This window comes from Moschus berezovskii, chromosome 18 (genome assembly GCF_049115385.1).
Source record: "Moschus berezovskii isolate FMDL1 chromosome 18, NW_MosBer_1.0, whole genome shotgun sequence".
Classification (NCBI taxonomy): Eukaryota; Metazoa; Chordata; class Mammalia; order Artiodactyla; family Moschidae; genus Moschus; species Moschus berezovskii.
Window position 1 is genome coordinate 24856706 of NC_142477.1, and position 17741 is coordinate 24874446.

Below are 17741 nucleotides of genomic sequence, written 5' to 3' on the forward strand. Positions count from 1 at the left end.
AAAGACAGATTTCATGTTTGGGAGATTTAGAGAAAGAGGGAAGATGATGATATCTGTTTGAAGCCATTGGCAGAGTTTTCAAAGATACGGGAAGCCACTGGCAGATTTTTTAAAGATATCATCAGATCTATTACAGGGATAAGAGATGGTCCAAAAATTCAAGGCTTTCCAAGAATGAAGAAGAATTTTCTGAAATAGATTTTTATAGAAGTTTTGTGGGAAAGGGGCTAGTAAAATAATCTTGGTTTAGTAAAGTAACCCAGGGAAAATACCATTTTTAATGGTCTCCCTATCAGTTATTTTTTCAGATAACTGCTTGTCTTTTTTTTTTTTTTAATAGCTAGTAAGTGAATGAAATGGTAATCCACTCCAGTACTCTTGCCTGGAGAATCCCATGGAGGGAGGAGCCTGGTAGGTTACAGTCCATGGGGTCTCAGAGAGTTGGACATGACTGAGCGACTTCACGACGACGATGATGAAGTGAATGAGCAAATCATGGGTCCAGAAAGCAGGGAAGTAAAATACACTTGGCAGCTTTGTCCAGAAAATATTAACAATTTCAGGTGACAAAAACAAATGGATCAGAAGTGTATTAAGTTTTTGCAGGTTTATCAAGAAATTCATTAGCTCATCCAGAAAAGATCTTAAATCATCAAGATTTTTAGAGCCTTGGACCCCTACCTTCTTTTAAGAGAGGAAAGGATCATTATAAACCACTCAAGGAATAGATGGTCTCCGTTCACCAGTTCAAATATGGCCAAGGAGAGGAATGAACAAGGACTTCTCAGAGGTCAGAACCAGAGTTCAAAAATGACTGTGGGTGAGGGGCTCCTTCCAGGGAACAGAATCAGTGTTTAATCAATGTAATTTCTTCATCCCTGCAGTGTGTAGGCCTGTTCTTGTTCAATCTCTTAGTCATGTCCAACTCTTTGTGACCCTATGGACTGTTGCCCGCCAGGCCCCCTCCATGAGATCCTCCAGGTGGAAATGCTGAAGTGGGTTGCCACACCCACCTCCAGGGGATCTTCCCAACCCAAGAAATGAACCCCTGTTTCTTCTGTCTCCTGCATTGGCAGGCAGGTTCTTTATCATTAGCACCACCTGGAAAGCCAGATGAGCCTGGGAGCTTTATTACAATCTCTTCCCAGAGGGATTTATATCATTGCTTTCCAGTGGATACTGTATGCCTCCCATTCTTTGCCTTTTTTAAAGGGAGTGATTACTGCATGTACCTGGTGCCTGCTTCATCACTGCCTTCTAGGTGTTTGTACTGGAAAGGGAAGATAATTTGCCTTTTACAGTTGTAGGTCTGCAGATTTTAGGGGAGTCACATCTGCATCTGATGGCACCTAGAGATGTGGACTCTGAGCAGTAATCACTGACCAGATGGAACTTTATATCGCTTTCTAAGGAAACAGTGAAAGAGCTGCATATGTGAAAGTAGGATAAAATGACCTCATAACCAAAATTCAGTCAAAGATAATAAGATACATTCATATCACTATCTTCATGGGCACACAAAAATCTTTCAAATCTTTCTTGAAGTTAGGTCGGAGATCATATGATTGAATTTTGTTTAGTAGTATACAGGCATAAATAATATAAAACACTTTCAGATTAGGTCAGTTGTACAACATCCCCCTTCCTCATTTTCTTTTCAGCAGAGAGTTTGGATCTGAGTATTCCAGATCTACATCTGCACAATGGAATGGCCTGATTCCCAAGTCACCAAAGAGGAAGGACCAGACTGCAGCAGGCTGTGATATAATAGGAAGCAAAGACATACTGTGCTAATCCACCGACATTTTGCAACCTATTTGTCATAATAAGAAAGCTACTCTATGCTCTCTAATGAAACTATATAACATACTGATAAAAATACCAAATAAACAAAAAGACATCAAGTCCTAATGAGACGACTGAAATAAAAGAAAAATGTCCCCAAACTTTCATAAAACACAGTCTTCTGCTGTCACTAAAACCAAAATCTGCCCTTTGTTTTTCCCTGTCTGTTTTTTGTGATGATTGGGAAGAGAGGAACAGTTTCTGGTTACATGTTGGAAATGGGAGGATATAAATATTAGATGGTCTCTAGCATTGGCGAAGGCTCAGGAGTGCATCCTGAATTGAAAGATTATCCAGTGTCCTTTAATAGAAAAGAATAAGTCTTTGCACAGTACTTTCAAGTCAATAACTGAAAAAATACAGAGAGTAAATCCAACAATTGAAATTAACAGCAGTCCGGCTGAGCCCTACTTTCCAAGACCATTGGAAAACAGAAAACTAGACACCAGTAGCTCTCCTAAAAAATGAGGAACTGATGGTAAGAGACGTAGTGGACCAACATGTTCAGTTCAATTCAGTCGCTCAGTCGTGTCCGACTCTTTGCGACCCCATGACCAACATGAGTGGGGTGCAAAATGAGAACGATAGGAAATGTAGAACTCATGACCAAAGATGAAAAAAACAGGAAAAATATATCAAAGTAGTAACCCAAGGGAAAAAAAAAGCCAGAGTAAAATAAGACAATAGCAATGATACCAAAAATATATCTCAAAGAAATAATTTTAATGATATATATTCATTTGTATAAAGAAAAATGTATTTAGATATCCCATATATACACACAGAATAAAGCAAATGAATGGAAAAAATAAGGCCAGAAAAATGTGCGTATAAGAAATGAGAGATCATTAATTTTGTATAACATTAATTTAAGGATGAAAAATTCAATGATAAAAATGTAAACTTTCAAATGATGTTTAAAAGATTCTATATTGCAGATGTAAGTGACAAGAATGTTTATATACTAAATAACTTTAATAAGAGCAAAATACATAAGGCAAATTAAAATGTGCAAATAAGAGACAAAAACACAAAACAAAGATAAGACTCAGTAAATTATCTGTATCTATAGCTCAACACTAAAATAAAATATGGAAGGAGGAAAATATATATGCATACATATGTATGTGTGTATATATGTTTCTGACTAGATATACATATTTTAAATTGTGTCATAATTGATATATATTTTTCCACTAGTATACATAATTTTTAAAATTTTGGAATATAGTTAAAGGAGTAATTTAAAGAAGACTTATACCATTGTGTGCTAAGTCACTTCAGTCACGTTTGACTGTTTGTGAACACATGGATTGTAGCCTGCCAGGCTCCTGAATCCAGTAGGATTCCCCAGGCATAGGTTCCCATGACTTTCTCCAGAGGATCATCCCAATCCAGGGATTGAATCTGAGTCTCCTGTGGCTCCTGTGCTGTAGGTGGAGTGTTTACCATTGAGGCACTGGGGAAGCCCCTTATAGCTCTATAAGCACTTATAAAAATATAAAATAATATAAGCATATAATATATATTATGTGCTCACATGTATAATACATATCACACACATATCTGTATATAACACATACAGATGTGTATGTATATTCTCATAAGTCATGCAATTAGTGGAAATTTTTCCAATATTCTGCTCTCATGCCACATATACTCTCATAATCTGATTGAGTCACATGACAATTTTTGGCACAATGCCAAATTTTGGCACAAATTTTGGCATAATGTCAAAATAATTTTTAGCATTTTATTTTTTCAAACATAATTTTGCCTCTAAAATTCTTTCAGTGACTAATTTTTCTCATGAAATAGTTATTTTATGCTTTCATTTAATGAAATACTGTTCACACTCAATTTTCTTAGTTTTAATTTATTTGGAAGTATTTTATTTCATTAACAATGTTAAATGACAGGATTTTTCCTAGGTCTACACTTTCTCACAATTATTTTAAGATATTAAAATAATTAGTTAGATTATTAGTTTCTGGTTTCCATTTTTTCTCTTAAAAAATTGTTGTTTAGTCTCATGATTCCTCCTTTTTAGATGCTCATTTGCTTCTCTGTGGCTAATATTAAATGGCAATTGCTAGTGCTTTGCAGTTTCTTTATGAGCTATTGATTTGTTTTCCACTTGGACTATATTGTGATCCTTTAATATATGGATTTATGTCTTCATTCAACTTTGGAAATTTCTCACAATTTTTCAAATTTTGCTTCTCCTTCATTATTTCTATGGTCTCTATCTAGTTAGGCAGATTAGGTCTTTCTATCATCCTTAGATCTTAAATCTCTTACATATTTTCTGGGTGACTCTGCTGGTCTCTAGCTGAATCAATAGCTTGAGTTTTAGATTTCCTACTCAGTGGTGATGGAAATATTTATACAGTGTTTTGAAGTAATGTCTAAGATGTCCCATGCAAAAATAAATAAATAAATAAAGGAAATCTCTCTTCTGCTAGACTGAATTCTGCTGTAGGGTCTTTATATCCCTGGCAACTTTGGTCTCACCCATGTTAACCCTGAGAGAAAGCCTTCAATCAGGAGTTTCAGTGGTTTGCATTAGGACAGAATGAGCACATACGGAAAAAGCCATGCAAAGAAAAGTGTGGAGACAGTTCTGTACACATAATTATGAGCAGAGTTACTCTAAATAAATGAAGTTTCAGAAGTAGACAGAATAAAATTTTACTATATAGTGTCTACAGGGAACAATACAAAAATGAAATAATTCTGGGATAAAACAGGTAAAATGATAATATACAACTAGAATAGGCAATTTCAATCCAAGAAATCATTACCATAAATTACTAAGAACATAATAAGTAGTTTGACAATTCCAGAATTTACTTTAATAATAATTTCAAATAATGATATAACTGTCTTGAAACTCTATGTGCCAAAAAAGTGTATTATACAAAGAAAGAATTGTTGAAAATTGTGAAAACAAATTTTTACATACAAATTAAAAGTTGACTCATTTGCCTTGGTAAATTAAGTGGACAAAAATAAGTATGGATATAAAATAGAGGGCCATACTGGCAAAACATATAATCAATTCAGTTCATTTCAGTCGCTCATTTGTGTCCAACTCTTTGCGACGTCATGAATCACAGCATGCTAGGCCTCCCTGTCCATCATCAACTCCCAGAGTTCACTCAAACTCTTGTCTATCGAGTCGGTGATGTCATCCAGCCATCTCATCCTCTGTCGTCCCCTTCTCCTGCCCTCAATCTTTCCCAGCATCAGGGTCTTTTCAAATGAGTCAGCCCTTCACATCAGGTGGCCAAAGTATTGGAGTTTCAGCTTCAACATCAGTCCTTCCAATGAACGCCCAGGACTGATCTTTAGGATAGACTGGTTGGATCTCCTTGCAGTCCAAGAGACTCTCAAGAGTCTTCTCCAACAACACAGTTCAAAAGCATCAGTTCTTCAGCACTCAGCTTTCTTTATAGTCCAACTCTCACATCCATACATGACCACTGGAAAAACCAAAGCATCGATTAGATAGACTTTTGCTGACAAAGTAACGTCTCTGTTTTTTAATATGCTGTCTAGGTTGGTCATAACTTTCCTTTCAAGGAGTAAGCATCTTTTAATTTCATAGCTGCACTCACCATCTGGAGTGTTTTTGAAGCACCAAAACAGAAAGTCAGCCACTATTTCTACTGTTTCCCCATCTATTTTCCACGAAGTAATGGAATCAGATGCCATGATCTTAGTTTCCTGAATGTTGAAAATAAGCCACATTTTTCACTCTCTTCTTTCACTTTCAATAAGAGGTTCTTTAGTTCTTCACTTTCTGCCAAAAGGGTGGTGTCATCTGCATATCTGAGGTTATTGATATTTCTCCCGGCACTCTTGATTCCAGCTTGTGCTTTCTCCAGCCCAGCATTTCTCATTATGTGCTCTGCATATAAGTTAAATAAGCAGGGTGACAATATACAGCATTGACATACTCCTTTTCCTATTTGGAACCACTCTGTTGTTTCATGTCCAGTTCTAACTGTTGCTTCCTGACCTGCATACAGGTTTCTCAAGAGGCAAATCAGGTGGTCTGGTATTCCCATCTCCTGAAGAATTTTCCACAGTTTATTATGATCCACACAGTCAAAGGCTTTGGCATAGTCAATAAAGCAGGAATATATGTTTTTCTGGAACTCTCTTGCTTTTTTGATGATCCAGCAGATGTTGGCGATTTAACCTTTGTTTCCTCTACCAGCAGCTGCGCTTTGCTGGAGTATTCGTGAAGAGATACCCCACGTCCAAGGTAAGAGAAACCCAAGTAAGATGGTAGGCACTGAGAGAGGGCATCAGAGGGCAGACAGACTGAAGTCACAGTCACAGACAACTAGCCAATCTGATCACATGGACCGCAGCCTTATCTAACTCAATGAAACTAAGCCATGCCATGTGGGGCCACCCAAAATGGAAGTGTCATGGTGGAAAGGTCTGACAGAATGTGGTCCACTCGAGAAGGTAATGGCAAACCACTTCAGTATTCTTGCCTCAAGAACCCCATGAACAGTATGAAAAGGCAAAACGATAGGACACTGAAAGATGTACTCCCCAGGCCGGTAGGTGTCTAATATGCTTCTAGAGACCAATGGAGAAAAACCTCCAGAAAGAACGAAGTAGCCAAAGCAAAAACAACACCCAGTTATGGATGTGACCGGTGATAGAAGCAAGGTCTGATGCTGTAAAGAGCAATATTGCGTAGGAACCTCGAATGTTAGGTCCATGAATCAAGACAAATTGGAACTGGTCAAACAGGAGATGGCAAGAATGAACATTCTATGAATCAGTGAACTAAGATGGACTGGAATGGGTGAATTTAACTAAGATGACCATTATATCTACTACTGTGGGCAGGAATGTCTTAGAAGAAATGGAGAAGCCATCATAGTCCACAAACACTCACTAGTGTAGTAATATTGTATCAAAGCAAAGCATGAATCCAGGTTCCTACAAATTTTTTGTAATGCAGATCTCCTGAAAATAGAATAATGCTTCATTCGGGGTAAAGTCAAGAAATCTTCCTTAATATGGCCAGATGTGTGTCTACTGAAGAATTTTGTGAAGGACGGCAGTAGAGATTAAAAAACAAACAAATTTTTTTTTTGGCAAAAATAAAAGATAGGATACAGAGATTATGGCCTATCCTCCTGCCATTAGCTTGCTTAATTAGCTGAACCAATGGTGCTGTGCAGTAAATCCACAAAAACATTCTAAAATGTACATTTGCAATAAAAAAGAAGGCTTTTTTAGTCAAAACTTTGCCTAGAGTATGTAGACTGGTTTAGATACAGAGGTGCTGTTTTGATCAAGTTTTCATCCACAACCTATCCCCAGAGTGATCACTAGAAAATGGTCAACATAGATCCTAAGTAAATCCATTGCATTAAAATATAATAGTAAGAAAGAAAAGTTAATAACATAGATGCATGTGTGCATGTCCAACTCTTTGCAGCCCTTTGGACTGTAGCCCGCCAGGCTCCTCTGTCCATGGAATTTTCCTTTCAGTACTGTAGAAGATTGCCATTTCCTTCTCCATCAGATATTCCTGACCCAGGGATCGAACCTGTATTTCCTGTGTCCCCTGCACTGACAGGCAAATTCTTTACCACTGTGCCATCCTGGGAAGCCCCAATAACATGTCATGGTTAACATGAAAAGTGACACACTGTCTGCAAGCGATCAAAGAAATAATGCTTGAGTTTATTAGCCACAGGATAAAACATGATCTTTAAAATGGCATTCAAATTTTGAAATTGAAACTGGAGGAAAGAAATAGAAGAGAAGTTGCAGGGACATAAACTCCAAAGAAAAGCAGCATATTGTCATAGGGAAGGAAAAAAAAATATGAGTAACACAAAATATTAAGAAGATGAACTTCATTGAGACGTATTAAAGAAAAAGTCACTAAGAAGACAAAATAATGAATCTCAGATATGCAAAATATGAGACTTGGATAAAGAGAATAAAATCAATGTCTGGAGTACCAGTAGTGTAGAATGGGTTCTTAACTGTCTTCCTTAGACTTAAGGAATATGTGAAGTATTCAATTAATGGCTGTCCTTATAATGTAAGTTTTTAAAACAGATTTTCACAAGGCATTAAGAAATATTATATTTTATATCCTATAAAATGGAGCTTTTAATATATTTGATTTCAGATATTAAGCTCTCTTTATCTCTCTTCTTCAGCTAACTTACTCTTTCCTTCAATTAGCTTAATGACACTGGAATTCCAGGCTCCTTCTTCAGAATAGGTAACATATATTTCATGAATTTGCTGTAGGTATTCTTGTTACAATGGGGTAAAAAATCAAGCAGAACATAAATATTTTAGGGGTAGTTTTGTAAAGCCTCTGAGCAGATGAGTGGCTTCTTTAACTCAATATTATACAACTATCAGTGTCATATCTCACACGTACGTCATGGAAAATTGTAATCTCCCATTTCTTCAGTTACCTGTGGCTACTAAGGTATGTCTTATGAATCTAAAACTTTGTTTTCCTTGATTATATTCCCGATCATTTTCGGGACATGTTTTACTCTAACTTTATCATTAAAGTTACACAAGAAAAAAATCATAAAATAAATTATTGATATCAACTCTATTTCTTCATCTATCATGGCCAGTGGCAAGGTAATATAAATATCATTCATATTCATTGTGTTTGCTAATATTCTGGCTCCATTTTTATCTTATTTCTATAAATCCACAGCTTTTCTTTTTCTTCCTTACCTGAATATATTCTGAATATATATTTTTCATAACTATACATATTTTTTTGTGAAGAAGAATTGATGCTTTTGAACTGTGGTGCTGGAGAAGACTCTTGAGAGTCCCTTGGACTGCAAGGAGATCCAACCAGTCCATTCTAGAGGAGATCAGTCCTGGGTGTTCATTGGAAGGACTGATGCTAAAGCTGAAACTCCAGTATTTTGGCCACCTCATGCAATGAGTTGACTCACTGGAAAAGAGTCTGATGCTGGGAGGGATTGAGGGTGGGAGGAGACGGGGACGATAGAGAATGAGATGGCTGGATGGCATCACCAACTCAATGGACATGAGTTTGAGTGAACCCCGGGAGTTGGTGATGGACAGGGAGGCCTGGCGTGCTGTGATTCATGGGTTCGCAAAGAGTCGGACACGACTGAGAGACTGAAATGAACTGAACTGAAGTGCATAAATACAAATTTAAAACAGTTTCATTATACTAATTCATGTTTATGATTTGAGCTCTGGCTAGGTGGTAGAGGGGGGACATATTTATAAATGGGATATAATTTCTGTTACATGAACTCACAATGTATTGTCAATGAGAAAGTGATAATAAACTTGCACTATAAATTATGTTATTATTAAAATGTCCATTGTGCATTATAATAATCTAGAGACTAAAATTAGCAATGGAGAATTTTCAGAGGTGATATTCTTTGTGCCTGCTAGTGAAGATGAATAAGTCTTTTTCAAATAGATAATAAAAAATAACAAGTATCATAAATAAAGTCACAACAAAATGAAGAATATTGATGTAGAAAGAAATAATTAAAATTTCAGTACAGCTGGAGGTTAGAGTCTCTGTTAGCAATTTGTGGGATGCTTCCAATGTCATGTAATGTTATCTGTAGGATAGCTTGTTTTTTCATTCCAACGTATATTTTTTAGAATCCGCTTCACCTTTTAGAAAAATTGTTTAGAAGGAGCATTACACAAAAGAGTTCTGTTCCTTGATGATTTGATTTATTTATACATTGTAAAATAACAGCCACAGTCAAGGTTATTAACATATCCATCACCTCTCACATTTACCTTTTTCCTTTCTTTTTTTGTAGTGAGATCACTTTAAAAGTCTGCCCACTTAGCAGTTAAATTATACAAATCAACATCGTCAACTATTATATTGTTGTACATTAGATCTCTGGAATTTATTCATTTTACATAACTGAAACTTTCTTGATCAACATTTTGTTTGTACCCCCAAGCAGCCTCCAGCTACTACCACCCAGTCTCTGCTTCTATGAGTTTGACTATTCTAGATTCAACATGCAAGTGAGATGTAGTTTTGTCTTCCTGCATCTGGCTTCTTTCACTCAGTGTACTGTGAACAAAGTTTCATCTAATTTGTTGCAAATGGCAGGAAACAACCTGTTTGTCAACCAATGAATAGATGAAAAAATGCAGTATACATACACAATAAAATAGCATTCTCAGTATTTTGAATATATACTCATGGGTGCATCCTCACTAATGGAAGTGTGTGCAGCAGTTCTAAGCAGTATGGGTTCACACAAAAATTATTCAATTGCAAGTTAAAGAAAACTACTTCATTAATAAATAAAATTAATAAATAATTCAGATAGAAGTTCATTTGTGGCACTATGAATATGCTGTTAGTTTGATGTGCATTTATTGATTTTTTCCAGTCATTATATTTCTAGGTTGGGATCCACAGAAAATAAAACTTAAAAAAAATAGCAGGACTCAGGCTAAGGAAGATGAAATTAATTTTAACATTGATAAAGGTGATAGAGTATGACAATAATGAGCTGCCTGTGACTGCACCCAAAATTGAATATAAATCACTACTCATTCTTATCACTTTCAAGCCCTACTGCAAGCTATTTTCCCTGAGGAAGAAACTGTAATAGCTTTTAAATCAAGTAGCATAAAGAAACTCTCTAGCAATCAACAAGATTTTGAAAAAAAGAGACAAGGCAGAATTCCTACCTTTTCAGATTATCCTTACAAACACATATATTAGAGCAGTGATACCATTCTGGTGAAAGGTACACTTGTCTTTATTTAGTGGTGCCCCATACACATGAAAATACGAGTCCAGGAGAAGGGAGATTTCCAGCAAAAATGTTTAAAGAGTTAACTGTATTTATGTGTGTCTTTCAAATAAGTAAGTAATGCTTAAAGTATATTTTTTCACTAAGATTATATATATACATATACATATATATATAGAGAGAGAGAGAGCATTCACTGCCCCAAATTATTTTGTAGCTAATACAGAAATTTTTGATGTAAGAAAATGCTGCTGCTGCTGCTGCTAAGTCACTTCAGTCGTGTCCAACTCTGTATGACCCCATAGATGGAAGCCCACCAGGCTCCCCTGTCCCTGGTATTCTCCAGGCAAGAACACTGGAGTGGGTTGCCATTTCCTTCTCAAATGCTACTCACTACTTATATAATTCCACCTTGATCAAAATACATTCTGCTATATGAGATATATTTACATAACATAAACGTTAATGAGTACATTCTTTGTAATACATACATATATACATACATAGCATATATTATGTATGTATGAGTCAGTGAAAGATGTTCAGTTGTGTCCAACTCTTTGCACCCCATGGGCTGTAGCCTGCCAGGCTCCTCTCTCCATGGAATTCTCCAGGTGAGAGTAATGGAGAAGGTTGCCATTTCCTACTCCAGTGGTTCTTCCCAACCTGGGGATTGAACCTGGGTCTCCAACATTGCCGTCAGATTATTTTTACCATCTGAGTCACCAGGGAAACTCAATACTTTACACATACATAAAATGAATATAATTTCTGATAAGTGTGTAAGTTTGATAATGTTTTCAACAGACTGGTGATTTCCTTTTTCTTTCTAAAGTAGGACATGAATTCATCTATAAGAAACAAAAAGTGAGGGTGGATCATAAATTTGGATACATTAAGTAACTTTTATTCTGATTATCTCTTATTTCTATAAACCTAAAGTCCACATAATTAGTTTACAATTAGTTTACGTATCATTGAAGAACTGATGCTTTTGAACTGTGGTGCTGGATAAGACTCTTGAGAGTCCCTTGGACTGTAAGGAGATCCAACCAGTCCGTTCTAAAGGAGATCAATCCTGGGTGTTCATTGGAAGGACTGATGCTAAAGCTGAAACTCCAATACTTTGGCCACCTCATGCGATGAGTTGACTCACTGGAAAAGAGTCTGATGCTAGGAGGGATTGGGGGTGGGAGGAGACGGGGACGACAGAGAATGAGATGGCTGGATGGCATCACTGACTCGATGGACATGAGTTTGAGTGAACTCCGGGAGTCGGTGATGGACAGGGAGGCCTGGCATGCTGTGATTCATGGGGTCGCAAAGAGTCAGACACGACTGAGCGACTGAACTGAACTGAACTGATGTATAAAGTATTTAATTTTTTTTCAAAATAGATATTTTAATATTTTATTAAAGTATACCCAGTTGAATAGGATTCACAGGTGACTCAATTTTAAAGAATCTGCCTGCCAAGGCAGGAGACAGGGATGCAGGTTCAATCCCAGAATTGGGAAGATCCCTTGGGGAAGAAAATGGCAACCCATTCCAGTATTATTGCCTAGGAAATCTCATGGGCAGAAGAGCCTGGTAGCTTAGAGTCCATGAGGTCGCAAAAGAGTTGGACATGACTTAGCGACTGAACAACAAACCAATTGAATACATTAAGATATTTTCTCTGAATTATCAAATTCTAAAGAGTCGGACACGACTGAGCGACTGAACTGAACTGAACTGACTGAACATGTCACATGGGAGTCAACATAAATGGGAAAGTTTCAGTCTGATGCAAATAATTAAATCTAAGGCACCAATTATATCTATATGTAGCTAATTGCTTTTTTAGAAACATATATTCCAAATTTCTTTCTGTGTCAGAAAATGAAAGTCAATACTTTTACCATAGCTGTATGAGTCTGCCAATTTTATATTTATCCACAAATAAATAAATACGTAAATAAATAAAATTGTCAAACCATCCTAAATTTCCAAATGTTTAATGGGATTAAAAATTATACATAGATTTCATGACTTGGATAATGTCATTTTTGTTTCATTGTTTTAAAATCTCCTTCCCTGGTAAGTAACATTTCCATTTAAAGGAAAGTTACAATAAAACACATACTCTTGAGTGCACTGCAATAATTGGCTAAACTAGGTCTTTAGTCATAGTAAATTTAACTTTTTATTTTAATTTAAATCGCAGTATGATATAAACTCTTAACAATATAAAGAATACTATGCTCAACTCCAGTCTATACATCTCAATTCAAAATTTAAATGCACACATTTATAGTTTAAAAAGGTATCTATTTATCTATATTTTATATGTTTTGTATAAATTTTAAACTATTCTTGCCATAATTGCCATTATTTTTATATTAAAAGCAAGCATTTTATCCAAATGAAGTTATTATTATCATCAAATATATTATTCACAGGAATATACTAAGTTCTTAATAATGATAACAATATAACTCTTACTCTTCTGAGAATTCTGTATTTATAGATGTGTGACAAAGGCAATAGAATAAATAAGATGATGTATGTCACCTATATGGTTTATATAGACATTCAGAAAATAAAATAATTCCTACTAATTGTAAATCCTTGAGGAATGATGCTATATTTGTCTTCATTTTATTTTTAAGGCCTAATTTAATATAAAGCCTATGTAAGCATATCATAAGCACATGATAAAATTAACAAAATAATGGTAAGGTTACAAGGCAAAGATTGACCTTAATGTATGCATGAATGGAAGATTAGAGAATTAATAGAATAACAGATTTTCTACATTTATAATTTTGTTTGATACACACTCAGAAAATAGTTTCCAGTAATAATAAAGAAGGTGTGGTACATGTACACAGTGGGTTATTACTCAGCCATGAAAAGGAACACATTTGAATCAGTTCTAATGAGCTGGACGAACCTAGACCATATTATACAGAATGAAGTAAGTCAGAAAGAGAAAGATAAATATCATATACTGACACATATATATGGAATCTAGAAAGATGGTACTGACGAATTATAGAGAACAGACTAATGGACATGGGGAGAGTGGAGGAGAGGGTGAGATGTACGTAGAGAGTAACACGGAAACTTACCTTATCATGTGCAAAATAGATAGCCAACGGAAATTTGCTGTATGTGTCAGGCAACTCAAATAACCTAGAGAGGTGGTAGAGAGAGGGAGATGGGAGGGAGGTTCAAGAGGATGGGGACATATGTACAGCTATGGCTGATTCATGTTAATGTTTGACAGAAAACAATAAAATTCTGTAAAGCAATCATCCCTCAATTAAAAATAAGTAAATTTAAAAAAAAGAAAAAGAAAATAGTTTCCAGTAATACCCGATAACTATAAATAGAGACTGTGTTTACTATAGTGTTCATCATATTTATACTTAAATTTTAGATTTAGTCATATTTTCAGTATAGGAGAATAAATTTCATAAATTTCCCATTAACTTTAAAAAATACCTATTTTAAAACTAATTAGCGTCCAATTAAAATAAATAAATTAATAAAAAATAAAAGTAAGCAGTTATGTACACAAATCAATTGGAAAAGATATGACCTTGTTTAGTACCAATCTTCCCACACAATTCAGGGAAGAATTAGTTTTCTGTTTTACTTTTATTTCTTTGTGTGTGTTCAGTCACACAGTTGCGATCAATTGTTCATTGCCCTTTACACTGTAACCCACCAGGCTCCTTTGTCCATGGGATTTATCAGGCAAAAATACTGGAATGGGGTGACATTTCCTCCTCCAGGGAATCTTCCTGATCCAGGGATTGAACCCGCATCTCCTGCATTGCAGGCATCTTTACCTGCTAGTCACCTTTGTAAACACCAATAAAAATGTGTATTTTCTTCTAGATAGTAGATATATTCCAGATGAGAAAATGGTAGGGATAAATGGAGTACAAGTAACTGTGCAAAAACAAATCAGTTTTTAACATTAGAAAATTGCCCATTAAACTTTGTATTAAAGATGTTTACGTTTGATATAAAGTAAATAAATGCCATCAGATTGGCTTAAAATGTTCTACTATAGCAGAATGGACACTGAATTGGGTGAATTATCCTACCAACTACTGGTATGAACTTAGGAAACTCTAGAAATTTTCCATGCCTCAAGATTCTAAGCTGTGAAAAAAGAAGTGTGGAATAGACTATATTAAGGCTTTTAGAGTTTATGAACCAAATTCATTCAGTTCATAAACTGTTCTTCACTATTAAGAACAGTGCCTTTGGAAGCTGCATTAACTCTTTCTAGCTAATTAGTTTAATTTACGTGTAAGGCATAACTTTATATGCGAGGATATTTGGCTTCATTGAATTCCAATTATTTTCCCTTATACTAAACAATTTAGTTTCCACTCATTTTTTTGGCCTTTTTCCTCAAATGAGCTAAACTCATTACGAGATTCACAGCAAATAAAATGAGCCACCTGTATTGAAATCATTTGATGGGCACTAATCAAAGTCATTCTATATTATTTACTTTTTCATTTCATTGACTACTGTTTTTCAAATATTCTAGAAAAGAATGGAATAAGTTATTACAGATATTTTGCATACACTCTACATTTGATCCCCAATTTCAAATCATGATTAGTCTTGATAAAATTCAAATTTACTTCCTTATCAATGTATTTTTTCAGAATTTAATGACATTATGAAACCTCTAGCTTTTCTAGAAAGCTAGCAATTTATGAAAATTTATTAAAAAAAACTAACTTTGCTTGTCAATTTTGTTTTGTATTTTTTTTACCTTGCATCCAGTTCATTATTATTGTTGTTTTTCCTTTAATATTTATTTCCTTCTTCTGTGCTTGCTTGTTTTTAATCTGTTCATTTAGTTCTAGTTTCCAAAAATGGAAATGTAAAGTTTAAGAATTCTTTTCAAATGTGAAAATTTAGAACTACACATCATTGCCTTAGCACAGCTTTGGGTATATTAAAATAATTAATTTTGATATGGCAAGGCTTCTTTGGCATGTGATTCAAATTTTAGCAAAACACCTCATGACTTCTTCTTTGAACATTGGTAGTTGACTTGCCAAGATAGGGTGAGTGGCAAAATAATACAGCTCTGTTTAAAACCCACTTAGGCCGATTGGCCTTGTCACTTAAAGTAAGGAAGTCAGTTGGAATTTAAGGGAGAAAAAACAAAAACTTAAATGTGAGATCAGGGTCGTAGCTGGGATATCAGGTGACTAGTTAGCAATTTAGTGGAGAAATCCTGGAAAACATGAGCGACATTAAGGTTTTTGGTTCAGTTCAGTTCAGTCATTCAGTTCTGTCCGACGCTCTGTGACCCCATGGACTGGAGCATGCCAGGCCTCTCTGTCCATCACCAACTCCCTGATTTTATTCAAACTCATGTCCATTGAGTCTGTGATGCCATCCAGCCATCTCATCCTCTGTCGTCCCCTTCTCCTCCCACCTTCAATCTTTCCCAGCATCAGGGTCTTTTCAAATGAGTCAGTTCTTCGCATCAGGGGGCAAAAGTATTGGAGTTTCAGCTTCAACATCAGTCCTTCCAATGAATATTCAGGACTGATTTCCTTTAGGATGGACTGGTTGGATCTCCTTGCAGTCCAAGGGACTCTCAAGAGTCTTCTCCAACACCACAGTTCAAGAGCATCAATTCTTTGGCGCTCTGCTTTCTTTATAGTCCAACTCTCACATCTCTACATGACTACTGGAAAAACCATAGCTTTGACTAGACAGACCTCTGTGTGCAAAGTAATGTCTCTGCTTTTTAACATGTTGTCTAGGTTAGTCATAACTTTCCTTCCAAGGAGTAAGCATCTTTTAATCACCATCTGCAGTGATTTTGGAGCCTAAAAAAATAAAGTCAGCCACTGTTTCCCCATCTATTTGCCACGAAGTGATGAGACTGGATGCCTTGATCTTAGTTTTCTGAATGTTGAGCTTTAAGCCAGTTTTTTCACTCTCCTCTTTCACTTTCATCAAGAGGCTATATAGTTTCTCTTCATTTTCTGCCATAATGAACAGTTTCATCTGCATATCTGTGGCTATTGATATGTCTCCTGGCAAACTTGATCCAGCTTGTGCTTCATTCAGCCCAGCTTTTCTCATGATGTACTCTGCATGTAAGTTAAGTAAGCAGGGTGACAATATACAGCCTTGACGTACTCTTTTCCCTATTTGGAACAAGTTTGCTGTTCCATGTTCAGTTCTAACTGTTGCCTCCTGACCTGCATACACATTTCTCAAGAGGCAGGTAAGGTGGCCTGGGATTCCCATCTCTTTTAGAATTTTCCAGAGTTTGTTGTGGTCCACACAGTCAAAGACTTTGACATAGTCCGTAAGCAGAAATAGATGTTTTTCTGGAATTATTTTGCTTTTTTTGATGATCTAACGGATGTTGGCAATTTGATCTCTGGTTCCTGAACATTTTCCAACTTGAACGTCTGGAAGTTCATGCTTCACGTACTGTTGAAGCCCAGCTTGGAGAATTTTGAGCATTACTTTAGTAACGTGTGAATGAGTTCAATTGTGTGATAGCTTGAGCATTCTTTGGCATTGCCTTTCTTTAGGATTAGGATGAAAACTGATCTTTTCCAGTCCTGTGGCCACTGCTGAGTTCTCCAAAGTGGCTGCATATTAAATTCAGTACTTTCACAGCATCACATTTTAAGGTTTGAAGTAGCTCAACCAGAATTCTAACACCTCCACTAGCTTTGTTTGTAGTGATGATTCCTAAGGCCCACTTGACTTCACATTCCAGGATATCTCACTCTAGGTGAGTGATCACACCATCGTGATTATCTGGGTCATGAAGATCTTTTTTTTGTATAGTTCTTCTGTGTATTCTTGCCACCTCTTCTTAATATCTTTTGCTTCTGTTAGGGCCATAATATTTTTGTCATTTATTGTGCCCATCTTTGAATGAAATGTTCCCTTGGTATCTCTAATATTGTTGAAGAGACCTGTAGTCTTTATTGTTTTCCTCTATTTCTTTGCATTGATCACAGAGGATCTTATCTCTCCTTGCTATTCTTTAGAATTTTCCATTCAGATGGGTATATCTTTTCTCCTTTGCCT